This window comes from Odocoileus virginianus, chromosome 23 (assembly GCF_023699985.2).
Source record: "Odocoileus virginianus isolate 20LAN1187 ecotype Illinois chromosome 23, Ovbor_1.2, whole genome shotgun sequence".
Taxonomy (NCBI): domain Eukaryota; kingdom Metazoa; phylum Chordata; class Mammalia; order Artiodactyla; family Cervidae; genus Odocoileus; species Odocoileus virginianus.
Window position 1 is genome coordinate 47,222,094 of NC_069696.1, and position 12,911 is coordinate 47,235,004.

The window sequence follows — 12,911 nt, forward strand, 5'->3', positions numbered from 1 at the left end:
AACAGAATATTCTGCAAGACGCAAGGAACCCCCTGTGTGCGGCGGCTAAGGCCTGATGCAGCCAAACGAGGAAAGAAAGGACAGAAGGAAAAGTCCATGGCAGACACTCATGGCTCAAATGCAAATACCATGCCATTTTATGTAAGGAACTTGAGTATCCAAAGATTATGGTGTCTGTGGGGTGGGGTGGAGGTGGGACGGGGGGTTCTAAAACCAATTGTCCAACAGATACCAAGGGGCCACTGCATTCTCTCTCATGAAGTCAATGATAATCACACTGAAGTGGAAGAGTACGTGCTACTCAGACTTTAGTGCAGAGGAATCACCTAGTCATTGTGTTAAAATGCAGGTTTTGATTCAGTAGGTCTGGACTGGGGCCTGAGAGGATTTCTAAAAAGCTTCCAGATGTTAATGACACAGAATTTCAGAAGGGAACCTGAGCAGCAAGGACCTACATCTAAAACCATTCCAGTATTTCCCAATTTGAAATAATGTTTCTTAACTACACAGAAAAGTGCAACAATGCTCAAAGACAATGGTGTGACCAGCCCTGTTCAAATGCCGAGCTTTGTTTTACGGAGGCCGGTAAGTTGGCTGTAAAATTAAGAGCTCTACAACAAACTAGATTTGAGCTATTGCTTTTCATTACAAAAGTGGAAATGCACATTTTCAGGAAACAGCTCCTTATGGAATGTCTTGAAAAGCACTGAGGAGGAAGAGGCCAGAGGTGCATCCACAGACAGACCGATAGAACATAATAGTAAGTTTTCATCTCTGGATTCAGACTTCTTGGGTTTAAAACTGTCTACCATTTTCTAGCTGTGTATTCCAGGCCCAGGTAATAAACCTTTCTGCTTCAGTTTCTTCGCTTATGAAATAAAGAGAAGAACCTATTTCCTTGAGTTGTTGTGACAATTAACATAATAAATGCTTGCAAGGAGCTGAGAAGAATGTGTCTCTGGAACATCCTGGGCTTCCCTGGTGGCTCAGATGGTAAAGCATCTGCCTGCAATGCGGGAGACCCAGGTTTGATCCCTGGTTCAGGAAGATCCCCTAGAGAAGAAAATGGCAACCCACTCCAGTACTCTTGCCTGGAAAATTCCAAGGGTGGAGGAGCCTGGTAGGCTACAGCCCATGGGGTCGCAAAGAGTCAGACACGACAGAGCAAGTTCGCTGTCTTTCTTTCTTGTCACATCCTATATGATCATAAAAAGGTGGCCGTGATTACCTGGTTTGCCCTGGTTGCATTTTCACTTTGTAAGGGAGAGACTGTGATTTTTGTGAGTTCACTGTGGCTTCATCCCGTCTTTGAGAGCACTCTGCTCGAACGCCTCTGTCTGTGGCTGCTCCCCTGAATCTCCTATGCTTGGGTCATTCAACCCTGTGCCGCATGGCTCTGCATCAGCTACGACTATCTACCTACTAATACTAAGCACCAGGCCGCAGAAGACACACCTCCTGCCCTCAAGAAACTCAGGCAGCGAAGGTGAAGCACCAACAAGAATCACGATGATCTCTTGAGATCAGAGTTCTCAGACAGGAATGGACTGAAGGTGGAGGATTGCCGAACAGCCCCTCCCTTTGCTTTATTTAATGACTGCCTTTGGCTTTCAAATTCAGGACTGCAACAGTGTTTTATCACGAAGAGTTACCATTTGACCTGTAAACTCCTTATCTGCAGTTTTCACTTATGTCAAATTCAACAATATAAAATTTTATTAATACTGTACCACTGAAGTCATATGTTTTCAGTCCGCTGAAAATGATGGTTATAAGATAAGACTCAACATCAGACATAATGCTATTTTTTCACTGTCATCTAAATCAGGGGTCAGCAAGCTTTTTCTGGAAAGAGCCAGATGGTAAATATCTTAGACTTTGTGGGCCATATTCTCACTGTCTCTACTCCTAGTCAATCCATAAAAGATTGGGTGGGGTTGCATTCTAATAAATCTGTTGATGAAAGTGGGCAGTTGACCTGGAGGTCTTGGTCTGCTGATCTTTCAGCCTAAGTGCCCATTTTTCACTTCATATATTTCTTACTCAAACACTGGGAGACAGTATTTCCTCATCTTCAAAGATAAAATGGTCTCACTGTCTCATTTGCATTTGTTATCTTCATTACTCATGAAATGCTTATTTACATAAATCTGTAGCTGATATATCTAGAAAACAAAGTGTTTTCATCTTTGTCTTTAATATGATAACTGTAATACTTAGAGCTATTTTTTTACAGTGACCAGAAAATTTTCAGAAGGAAAACTCTAAGCATTGTAAGAGAATTCAACATTTTTTTGAAACTTAAATGGGGAAACTACAGAGAGATCACTTATCTTTACAGGCCTCAGGGAACTGTGGTTAAAAAAGTGAACTTTTGCTAAACCACCCAGTCCAATTCTGGTTTCACCATTTAGCAGCTGGTGACCTTGGGTGAGTTGTTAACAATTCAGTGCCTCATTTCTTCACCTGTAAAATGGGGATATTAAGGTTCTTACTTCATAAGATTATGGTGGAGATTATCAGGTCAACTGTATAATATGAATAGAAAACAGCATGTACAGTAAGCACCCAACAAACATAGTTATTGCTTTTGTTCTTTTCATTCCTGAATGTGAAGGGTGACCTTACCCTGGGCCTACTTTACTTTGTCTCTGCTAAGAAATATGGGGACCTTCTCATGCTGCAACCCCATCAGGTGCAGGAACGATGTGTTGGTTGTACTGTGGAAAGTTAAAATTGTCCTCAACCAAATGAAAAGTGAATTTGTGATCCCTCTGCTTTGACCTTGAGAACATTTCTTAAGCTTCAGCTATGCATCTTGGGGTAGCTTTCATCTACATTGGGATGTTTCTAAGGCAGTTAAATGAAACATTAAGAGGGTCATATGCATATTAGCATTAAGACCACTTTGAGTATTTGGTGGATATTCCTAGAGATTTGTTTTTGCTGTTATTTTTGTTGATTCCACTTTACTTCTACTCCTATCTGTTATCTCTACTGAGATGTGTTTTGTGGTTGGAGTTAAGGACTAGTCAGTTCAGTTCAGTTACTCAGTTGTGTCTGACTCTTTGCGACCCCATGGACTGCAGCACGCCAGGCTTCCTGTCCATTACCAACTACCACAGCCTGCTCAAACTCATGTCCATCTAGTTGGTGATGCCATTCAACCATTTCATCCTCTGTCATCCCCTTCTCCTTCTGACTTCAATCTTTCCCAGCATCAGGGTCTTTTCCAATGAGTCAGTTCTTCACATCAGGTGGCCAAAGTATGCATTTGGTATCTTTCAACTAAAGACCCAGAAATCCTCTCTCTGTGTACACTCTGATTTTCCAGCAATCACCATGCTTTGCAGACTTGAGTCAGGTTAGAATACTATATAGAGAGACAGTGATATCTAAGAGAAAGGGCAACTTTGCTGGATAGACAGCCCTTTAATCAGGTCCGATGTGCAAAAGTGCTTTGAACTATTAAGCAGGAAGCAACAATTATATATAATGTACCTATTTTTGTGTCTGACCTATTCTCAGACAGTACTGTCCAGTAAAACTTTCCACAATAATGGAAATGTTCTATATCTGTGCTGCCCAACACAGTGGCCACAAGCCCCATGGAACTACTGAGTACTTGAAGTGTAGCCAGTGTGAGTAAAAAACTAAAGTTTTAATTGTTTTCAGTCTAAATCATTTAAATTTCACTGGCCACGGTGCAGGGCATGTTGCATGTGTTAAAACAAAACAATCTTGTAAGGCAAGTCATATGTGCCCGCCCCCCCTTTAAAAAATGGTGAAATCTCAGAGAAGTTAAGGAACTTTCTAAGAGTCACAGAGCTGGCAAGTGACATGTGACCAGCCAGAATTCACATCCCCCATGTTTCTCTGATGTCATGCCCAGGGGTCCTTCTTCCACATCAAACTATACAGCACTGTGCTATATTATATTATAGTATATTATATTATACTGTATTATATTCCATTATATTCTGTTACATTGTTGTTGATGTTCAGTCACTAAGTCGTGTCCAACTCCTTGCAACCTCATAGACTGCAGCCCACCACACTCCATGGGGTTCTCCAGACAAGAATACTAGAGTGGGCTTCCATTTTCCTCCCAGGGGCTATCTTCCCAGGCCAAGGATCAAACCTGTGTCTTCTCCATTGGCAGACAGATTCTTTACCACTGAGCTACCAGGGAAGCCCTTATGTTATGTTACACTATGTTATATTTTACTATTATTCCCTTGAAATCCATCATTACAACTAAATATTGTTATATGCAGATAAAATACACTCTAACCCATTCCCTCCAGCAAAACAAGATTAGCAAACTTGATGTGTACAAAAGGAAAGAATTCACAATTGCCTATGGATAACCTAGTAGCCCCTTTCCTCTGAAGAGACTTCAGAGTAGGTCCTGACTTTGCTTCTTGATTCTTGCCACCGAGACAATGGAAGATGACCCCAAAAGAACAGTCAGCTATCACAGCAAACTGGTAGTTTGGGGGCAGTAGCTTATTTCTTCCCGCAGACTTAGATGGAATTGATTTCCCAACACATGTTTATGGATGTGCTCTCCTGCGTCCCACACACACAGAGCCATTTCCCTTTTGAACAGCTTGTCTGGTTACATCTTGTAGTAATTTATCTGCATGCTCCCTGCCAACTGGTTTGTAGGGAAAACATATTTGATGCATAACAATAGATCATTTGGGGATAAATCAAACTCTTAATGAAGTCCTGCTTCTCTTCAGCCAGGCGTTTTACTCAGAAGTCTCTCTTGGGCTCTGGCAACTTGAGGAAAGGGAATGTGGGTGCCCCAATCTTCGAGACAAGTAGGCGCATAGAAAGCTGAATTTCTCTAAGACAAGACTAACGACACGGCATCCCCAGGGTCCCTTCTCGTGGAGTCCAACTGAAACCACTGAAGTTGGATTGGAGACTACAGCCTGGAGACAGTTCAGATTAGACCTATGTTTGGAAGAAATGAGAGATCTATTTTGCCCAAAGCCTCACACTTTCCTTGGAGGGAAGCCACGGCCGCCCACACACCCTTGTCTTTCCCAGTTCCTGTAAGGAAAAAGAAAGTTACAAGGAGATAGAAAGTATAAAGAAAAGGGGGAAAGGGGGAAGAAAAAAAGAGTGAGCTGAACAGAAAATCTTTTTCAAAAAAAGGAAAATGGAAATGAAGAAATAGTCGGGAGACACTGAGTGGGAAGGATGAGGGCAAGAAAGGAGAAAAGAAAAACATCAAAAGCTTCCATTAAAAACCATATGCATCATAAACACTGTTACTTGTTGGTTCAAGTTGAGTCTCTTTCATGTGCCAAAATAGGTGCTGCTAGGCACTGGTAAGGACCCAGTGAGACTTAGAAAGTCCAAGAAAGCAGCAGTTACTGTCACCAAAGCCCTTATCCTGAGCATCCATACCACAGATGCTACTAAGGAACTATACAATCCGCCTTACAGCTATTTTTCTCTGGATATCCACAATCGGAGGAGTCAGAGGGGGAAGGCACACTGGGAGAATCAGAATAACTGATATAAAATGTTTAATCATATCAGTCTGTCCTCATTTGAGGACATGCATCACCCATAGACAGGCTTAAATGCCAAGTAAAACACGTCTTGTGCTTTGAGTCTGAACTCATGAACTCCCCCCGGGAGCCCTGTAGGGGCTGGTATATGCTTTTCATGGAGTTGGGGGGTGCATTTAAAGCTAAATTCTGTGATTGTTTTCTAAGGAGAAAAATGAGCTGTGTTGGTGCTTTTCTTTAGCGAATGAGGAACTCTTTCATCAAGTCAACCCCTTTCCCCAGTCTTCTCTGGCTCCCACTGCCTCCAGGATCAAGTCCAAACCCTTTGTCCTGAAATCCAAGGCCTTCCACAGGCTGGCTCCAGACAGCCTTATCAACAGTGTTTTTCCACTGCTCTCCACTGTGAATTATCAAGTCCAGTGAAGCTGGTCTGCGCCCCCTTTCCTGCCCTGAGACACACATGACTGGTCCCGAGAGGACAGAGGATGGCTGGTCAGCTTCCGGTGCCTTTGGTCCCAGATTCCTTCCACGTGGACTGCCCCTGGCTTCCCTTAAAACTCACCGTCTTCTAAACCCTATGTATACTTCAAAGCTCTGCTTTGAAGGCCAGTCTCCTTGGGAAGAATTCTCTGACCATCTGAATCCACAGTGACCTCTTCCTTCTCTGTCCCTTGATGATATTCAGTCTTAGTTCCACTATGAAGGCGGCTACAGGCTGTCATTCAGTGATGCCTCAAGGCCCTGGGAAGGAGATCGCTCTGTCCTGCGATGCTTCTGTTTCTCGGGCTTTCCTTTCCAGTCTCCTCCTTCCATGCCCATCAGTGCTGCCCGACTGTCAGCACCTCTGTGTAAACTCATCTCCATCTGTCATCTCTCCTCCTCATTTGCTAGGAAGCCAGATTACCAAACCGCCCCCAACCCCAGTGTGAGAGAGTCACCTCCTCACCTCTCTTCCCCAAGGATGACAGGATGGGCAAGTATTGACTATAGTGTTTATTTCACACTAAAATTCACGTACACCTTCTGTCTTCTCCAGTTGATCATAAGTTCCTTGAGTGCAGGGGTTCAGCCATGTCTGTTTCCTATTCAGTGACTTCCAACAGTACTCAATACATGATGTACTCAATGCATGTTTAGGAAAACAATACTCAATAAATATTTATGAAATACATTTTTATCATTATTGCATTACTTCCCTGTGCCTTAAATATAGGCACGTAAGCTGAATAAAGGCTCAGAGAGCCTCTCTGGGAGCCATTTCTCATTCCTCCAGCCATTTCTGGAGAAATAAGAAAGATCTGAAACATTTAGGGTGGGGGATCTTCTCTCTCCTGCGCCCGGCTTCCTTCTCACACGGGCTTTCCTCCCATGGTGGTGTGGTTCCCTGGAGGAAGTTCAGGGTACTGTTTCCCTAAGCATGGTGGATATAGGACAAGTGGGGTGCCTGTCTCCTAGCTCAGCAACACCCACAGAGGAGAAAGCGAGTGCAGCAGGCCACCAGAACCAGAGCTGCGCGTGACATCAAGGGGCAAGTCGGTGCGCTCAGCCTCCCAGGGCCGCCTTGTGCCTCATCGTCGCCTCTCTTGGTGCAGAGTTTAGTCTCTTCCGTCAGTAGGTTTTCTCCACCACGCAGTTCAGCTCACCCAGGCTTTGTCTTACTATGATGCTGAGTGCATTTCGTAATCTCTCAGTTTTCTCCCCCGCTAGCTGGCAAGGGTTGCTCAATTTTCTAATTCCAACATTCTGAGTGGATGATGCCATTATCCTTGCCTGCTTTTCCTTGCCAGACCAGAAGTCCCTGGCAAGCTTCAAGACGGGCCAACTTTGATTCAGGTACCATCCAGGGTGAAGTCAGCTGTGGCTGAGACATGGGTGGGCTGGAGGGAGAGAGGACATCAGAGAAAATATGGTAGCCTAAGCCCATCCTGTCAACAGAGCCCATGGGCAGGTACAAACCCCCTTTCACTGGACACTGGACTTGTTTCTGAAGACAGACACTGTCATGGCAGGGTAGCCAGCCTGATTCCTACAGACAAGCAGTATAAATGAGCACAGCAGGCTGGGGCAGAGCAATGGGAAATGGTGGCTCCAGCAATTGTTAACATGTGGACATGTTGCCAGAACTTTCCATTTTTAAAGAGAAGCCATAAGCATGGATTTTAGTGTGAAGTTCCTGAGTTTAAAGCTCAGCCAAACTTATCTGTTCAAGCCAAACCAAACTGATCCGAGGGTCACTGTTAGCTCCGGCTGCCAGCTTGCAGCTCCTACTTGAAAAACAGGTCCCAGGGCAGATCTCCTGAAAGTCAGGTAAATGACCTGTGACCAAGGGGCCCCTTATTATAATTCATTATCTTTCACTCTAGTTATTTGCATAGTAACCGCCCCCCTCCCATTCGGTGTCTAATGACTGACTTATTAAGATGTTACTTGCTTTGGATTGCTCTGCCTTTGCATCATTTCAGAACCCTTCCAACTTCTTGCCCAAGTTCCCATGGTACTACCTTCAATCAGGAGAAGACAAGGCTCCAGGGGGATTTTAGTCTGAGGTTTCATGAAAGGTCAATTTGGGAATATGATTCCTTGTTAATGACCTTCTCGTCAGGTTTCTCAAAGACCACCCAGGCCTCTGGCTTGAAGATAAAGCCAGGACTAAGGGCCAACTGGGTAATCAGAAAAAGCAAATCTCATGCCTTGGGAGCTGTGGAAGGTAGATTTTGCAAGGTTGGATACAGAAACCAGAATGGACATGTCTGTCTGCCTCAGAAGGGGGTGGAGAGATGGAAAGTGGAAACATGTGATTACCGACTTGACTAAACTGTTCACAGGATTCATCACACTTTATTGATAATTCTCTGTAATGCCGAATGGTTATGGCAAATTTCCAGCAGCAATGAATCTTGGCTGTTTCTTCCAATGAGGAACAAAACTAGTCCACAGGGTAAGTGATGCGTAAGTGTCTCTCCAAGAGAAAGACGGATGTGGCCCTTGGCTAGTTTCTTCAGAAATATTTGGTTTGGTATATGATAAGATTGGGGAGAATGAAATCCTTGAGGGCAAGTTCAATGTCAAATCCCAGAGATGAGCCTTGAGAAATATAGGCCCTGCAAACCTCTCCTAGAGCATACCTGGGCTGGGGTCTCCCCTCTTCTTTTTCAAATCCTATGGGTGTGACTGTGTGTGTTTTCTTGAAACACAGTATTCACATATTTGTATAGAAAAGAGTACACACTTGTTAAGTGTTCCTCTGAATAAATAATCACACAATGAACATATCCATATAGCCACTACCCAGGCTAAGAGACAGAATACTATCAGTACTTAAGTTCCCCTACTAAGCCCCTTTCCAGACATGGGACCCTCCAACTCCCCAAATATAGTCACATCTCGATTTCTAATGCCATAGATTAAAAAATGCCATAGATAAAATTGCCATAGATTAACATTTCTAATGCCATAGATTAAAAAATGCCTGTTTTTGAACTTCGTATAACAGAAACCATATTATCCATATTTTGTGTCTACTTATTGCAATGGTCGATTCATTTCACTGCCATGTAACATTCCACCATATGACTACAATATAATCTTTCCATTTTACTATTGATGAAGATATGATTTATTTCAAGTTTGGGACCATTACAAATAATGCTGCTATGAAATTTTTGTTCAGACTTTAGGTACCCTTGTGCACGAATTTCTATTTGGTCTATATCTAGGAGTGAAATTGCTGGCTTACAGGATAGATGTATTTCAACATGGGAAGATATCATTAAACAATTGCCTAAAATGGTTACACCAACTTAAACCAATGTGCAAGAATTCCTTTTGGTTTGGCCTTTCATTTTTTAAAGACAAACTTCATCTCCTACCTACCTCCCCATCAAGTCTTCCTTCACTATACCACAGCTCATTTGTTGCCTGCTTTTGCAATTTCTTTAGCACTTACACCATTTTCCAAAATTCTCTGATACTGAGTCACCTAAAGAACATGCTAAAATTAAAATTTTCTAGAGACCACCCTGGTAAAGCACCAGGGGAAGCTGCAGGGTTCATCAGTGCCCCAGTTGATTCTGATCATCAGGGGAGTCTGAGAACAGCAAATATCATAGAATTTAAGAGAAACAGATAAAAAAAGTGGTCCCAGGGTACAATCGGGAGGAGAAGGGGGTGACAGAGGATGAGATGGTTGGGTGGCATCATCAGCGCAATGGACATGAGTTTGGACAAGTTCTGGGAGATGATGAAGGACAGCGAAGCCTGACATGCTGCAGTCCATGGGGTCGCAAAGAGCCAGACACGACTGAGGGGCTGCGCAGCAAGGTGTGATCACTCTAGTTAGGAGTAATACCTAAATATGACTGGCCACTTATGCAGCTTCACTCCATATTCTTCTCCTGCCATCCTCCTTACCATGCCCATCTCCAGCCCCAAGAATTGCAGAAAATGTAGATCCTAGAGACTTCACCTCTCAATCTACCAAGCTATGTGGCCTTGCTGTTCTTGGAGAGCAGCAGCAACAGCACTGGGAACCTGTTAGAAAAGCAGAACCTCAGGCCCGCCCCAGGCTTCCAGAGCCAGAAACTTCTGATGTTCATTAAGACCCCCAAGTGATTTGTATCCACAGAACAGTTTGAGAAGCATTGCTTTGTTCTGTGTGTGTGTGTGGGGTGGGGGAGAAGTGCACCAGATAATTTGGGTGATCCTAGGACCTAAGCAATATAGAAGGCATGAGCATTGGAACCAGACAGTTTTCAGTGAGTCCCAGCTGATAGGGAAGTTACTTAATATCCACCTTATCTAAAATCATCTGTAAAGAGGAGCTAATAATCCCTGCCACACTGAGATGTTATGGGGATTAATGAAGTGACCTCAGTAAAGTATCTGCTTCATAGTTAGGGCTCCCCTATTGATGGCAATTTGCTTTGCACAGTGCCTGGTACAATAAAATGCACTCGAAATGTTATAACTACTGTTGGTTTTGGTGGAAGTGGTACAGATAACATGATTATTATTAACCTCAAGGAACTTACAATTCAGGAGAAGGAAACACATAAAAAATACATAAAAACACAGGAGAAGTTAAGCACATAAAACGTTTAGGGGAGATGAAAGATTATAACTACAAAGGGTTGTTATAGTTCAGTCCCTCAGTCATGTTACCACTCCATGGACTGCAACATGCCATGCTCCCTATCTCTTGGAGTTGGCTCAAATTCATGTCCATTGAGTCGGTGATGCTATCTAACCATCTCATTCTCTGCCACCTGCTTCTCCTTTTGCCTTCAATCTTTCCCAGCAACAAGGTCTTTTCCAATGAGTTGGCTCTTTGCATCAAGTGGCCAAAGTATTGGAGCTACAGCATTCAATATCAATCCTTCCAATGAATATTCAGGGTTGATTTCCTTTAGGACTGACTACAAAAGGATCCTTCTCCAAACTGGAGATCCTACAAGAATCAGGATTCTAAGCATGTAAATATTAAATATATTTCAAGGCAGGGCAACTAACATATCTAATCATTTAGCCTATGCAAGGCACACATTTAACATTATCTCATTTGATACACCCAACTACAAATGAGACAGATACTATTCAAATTCCTTCCATGTAGTAAAGGAGAACAATACAGCCCCACAAGGTTAGCTAACTTGCCCAAGGTCACCTTAATATTAAGAGGTGGAGCCAAAATTCACTTCACTGACTCCAGAGCACATACTCTTAAGAATGGTGATGCTGAACAATTTTGTTCAAATGACTTAAGATTCTTAGAAAGCAAGGGAAACCACTGCAGCTGGAGCGAGTTGAGGGGCTTCACAGAAGAGACGCTGATTCATCCAGAGCTGTACAGACTCAGCAAAACTGGGCAGAGAGGTATTCAAGAAAAAGACATGCTCCTAATTCCAACAGCATTTCAGATGCACAATTATGTCTCAGTTCACAAAGTGTGTTCACAAACACTCATCCAGGGCTTGTGGTTGTTTAGTTGCTAAGTTGTGTCTGACTCTTTGTGGCCCCATGGACTGTAGCCTGCCAGGCTCCTCTATCCATGAAATTTACCAGGCAAGAATACTGGAGTGGGTTGCCGTTTCCTTCTCCAGGGGATCCTCCTGACCCACGGACTGAACCTTCATCTCCTGTACTGGCAGGCAGATTCTTTACCACTGAGCCACCTGGGGAAGCCCCATTCAGGGCTACTGAGCTAGAATATAAATTTTCTCTGTCTTGATAATCTTAATGTCTATAGCTTCTAATTTAATCCTGCAACTACCATATGAAGTTGCTATCTTTGTTTTGCAGATAAGAAAAAGAGAGGCAGATACTCAGAAACCAGGTTTTAGGCAACTACCATTTGTCCCTTTAGGAAGATCTGAAGGCTATAGAGTGACCAATCATTATGATGTGCTGGGAATGGAAGAGATTCCTGGATGCAGAACCTACAAGAAATTCTTGGGATGAGCTGGCCACCCCAATAGAGACCTAAACACAACATCCACACTTGCAGTAAGATGCTGCCATTGGTTAAACCAAAGCCTGTGTGTGTGTGTGTGCGCACGCGCACATGCATGCACTAAGGCAGGGCGTGCTATTCTCACCAATCAGAGATCCAACACGTCATACCTTACCCACCCATGACCTGCTCTCTGCTTAGTCCCCAGCGACTTGATGGTCAAAGGGACAGGCTCTCCTCTGAACACTCACTTTGGCTCAAAATTTTCTCTCTACTCATTTCTTCCCTTCAAACTTGCTGCAGTGTATGTCTAGGGCATGTGATGTGCCAACACAGTGATGAACAGAACAGGTAATATTCTCCCTTTCTAGGAAAGTACTTTCTTAGCAGGGCTTTGAAAATTGCTAGGGTGAGGTTGGGAGGATTTTGGTGGGAGGGATTCTGGAAGAGCCCGTGATCATTCAGGTCACATTAGAACAACTTTCTGACAATCAGAAATAAATCCTGGTTCTAATATTGGGGCTGACCTTGCATAAAAAGACATTGTCTTTGTATTGCTCCATGGTCTGACTACTGAATCTTTCAAAAAGAGAATAACCAACAGACTGACCTTTGCTTTCACAATATGCATGCTGTGCTAAGTTACTTCAGTCGTGTCCAGCCCTTTGTGACCCCATGGACTGTAGTTTGCCAGCTCCTCTATCCATGGGATTCTCCAGGCAAGAATACTGAAGTGCGTTGCCAAGTCGTCCTCCAGGGGATCTTCCCCACCTAGGGATCGAACCCACATCTCTTATGTCTCTTGCATTGGCAGACAGGTTCTTTACCACTAGCACCACCTGGAAAGCCCTTGCTTTCACAATCAGTTTAGTCACTCAGTTGTGTCTGATTCTTTGCGACCCCATGGATGGCAGCATGCCGGGCTCCCCTGT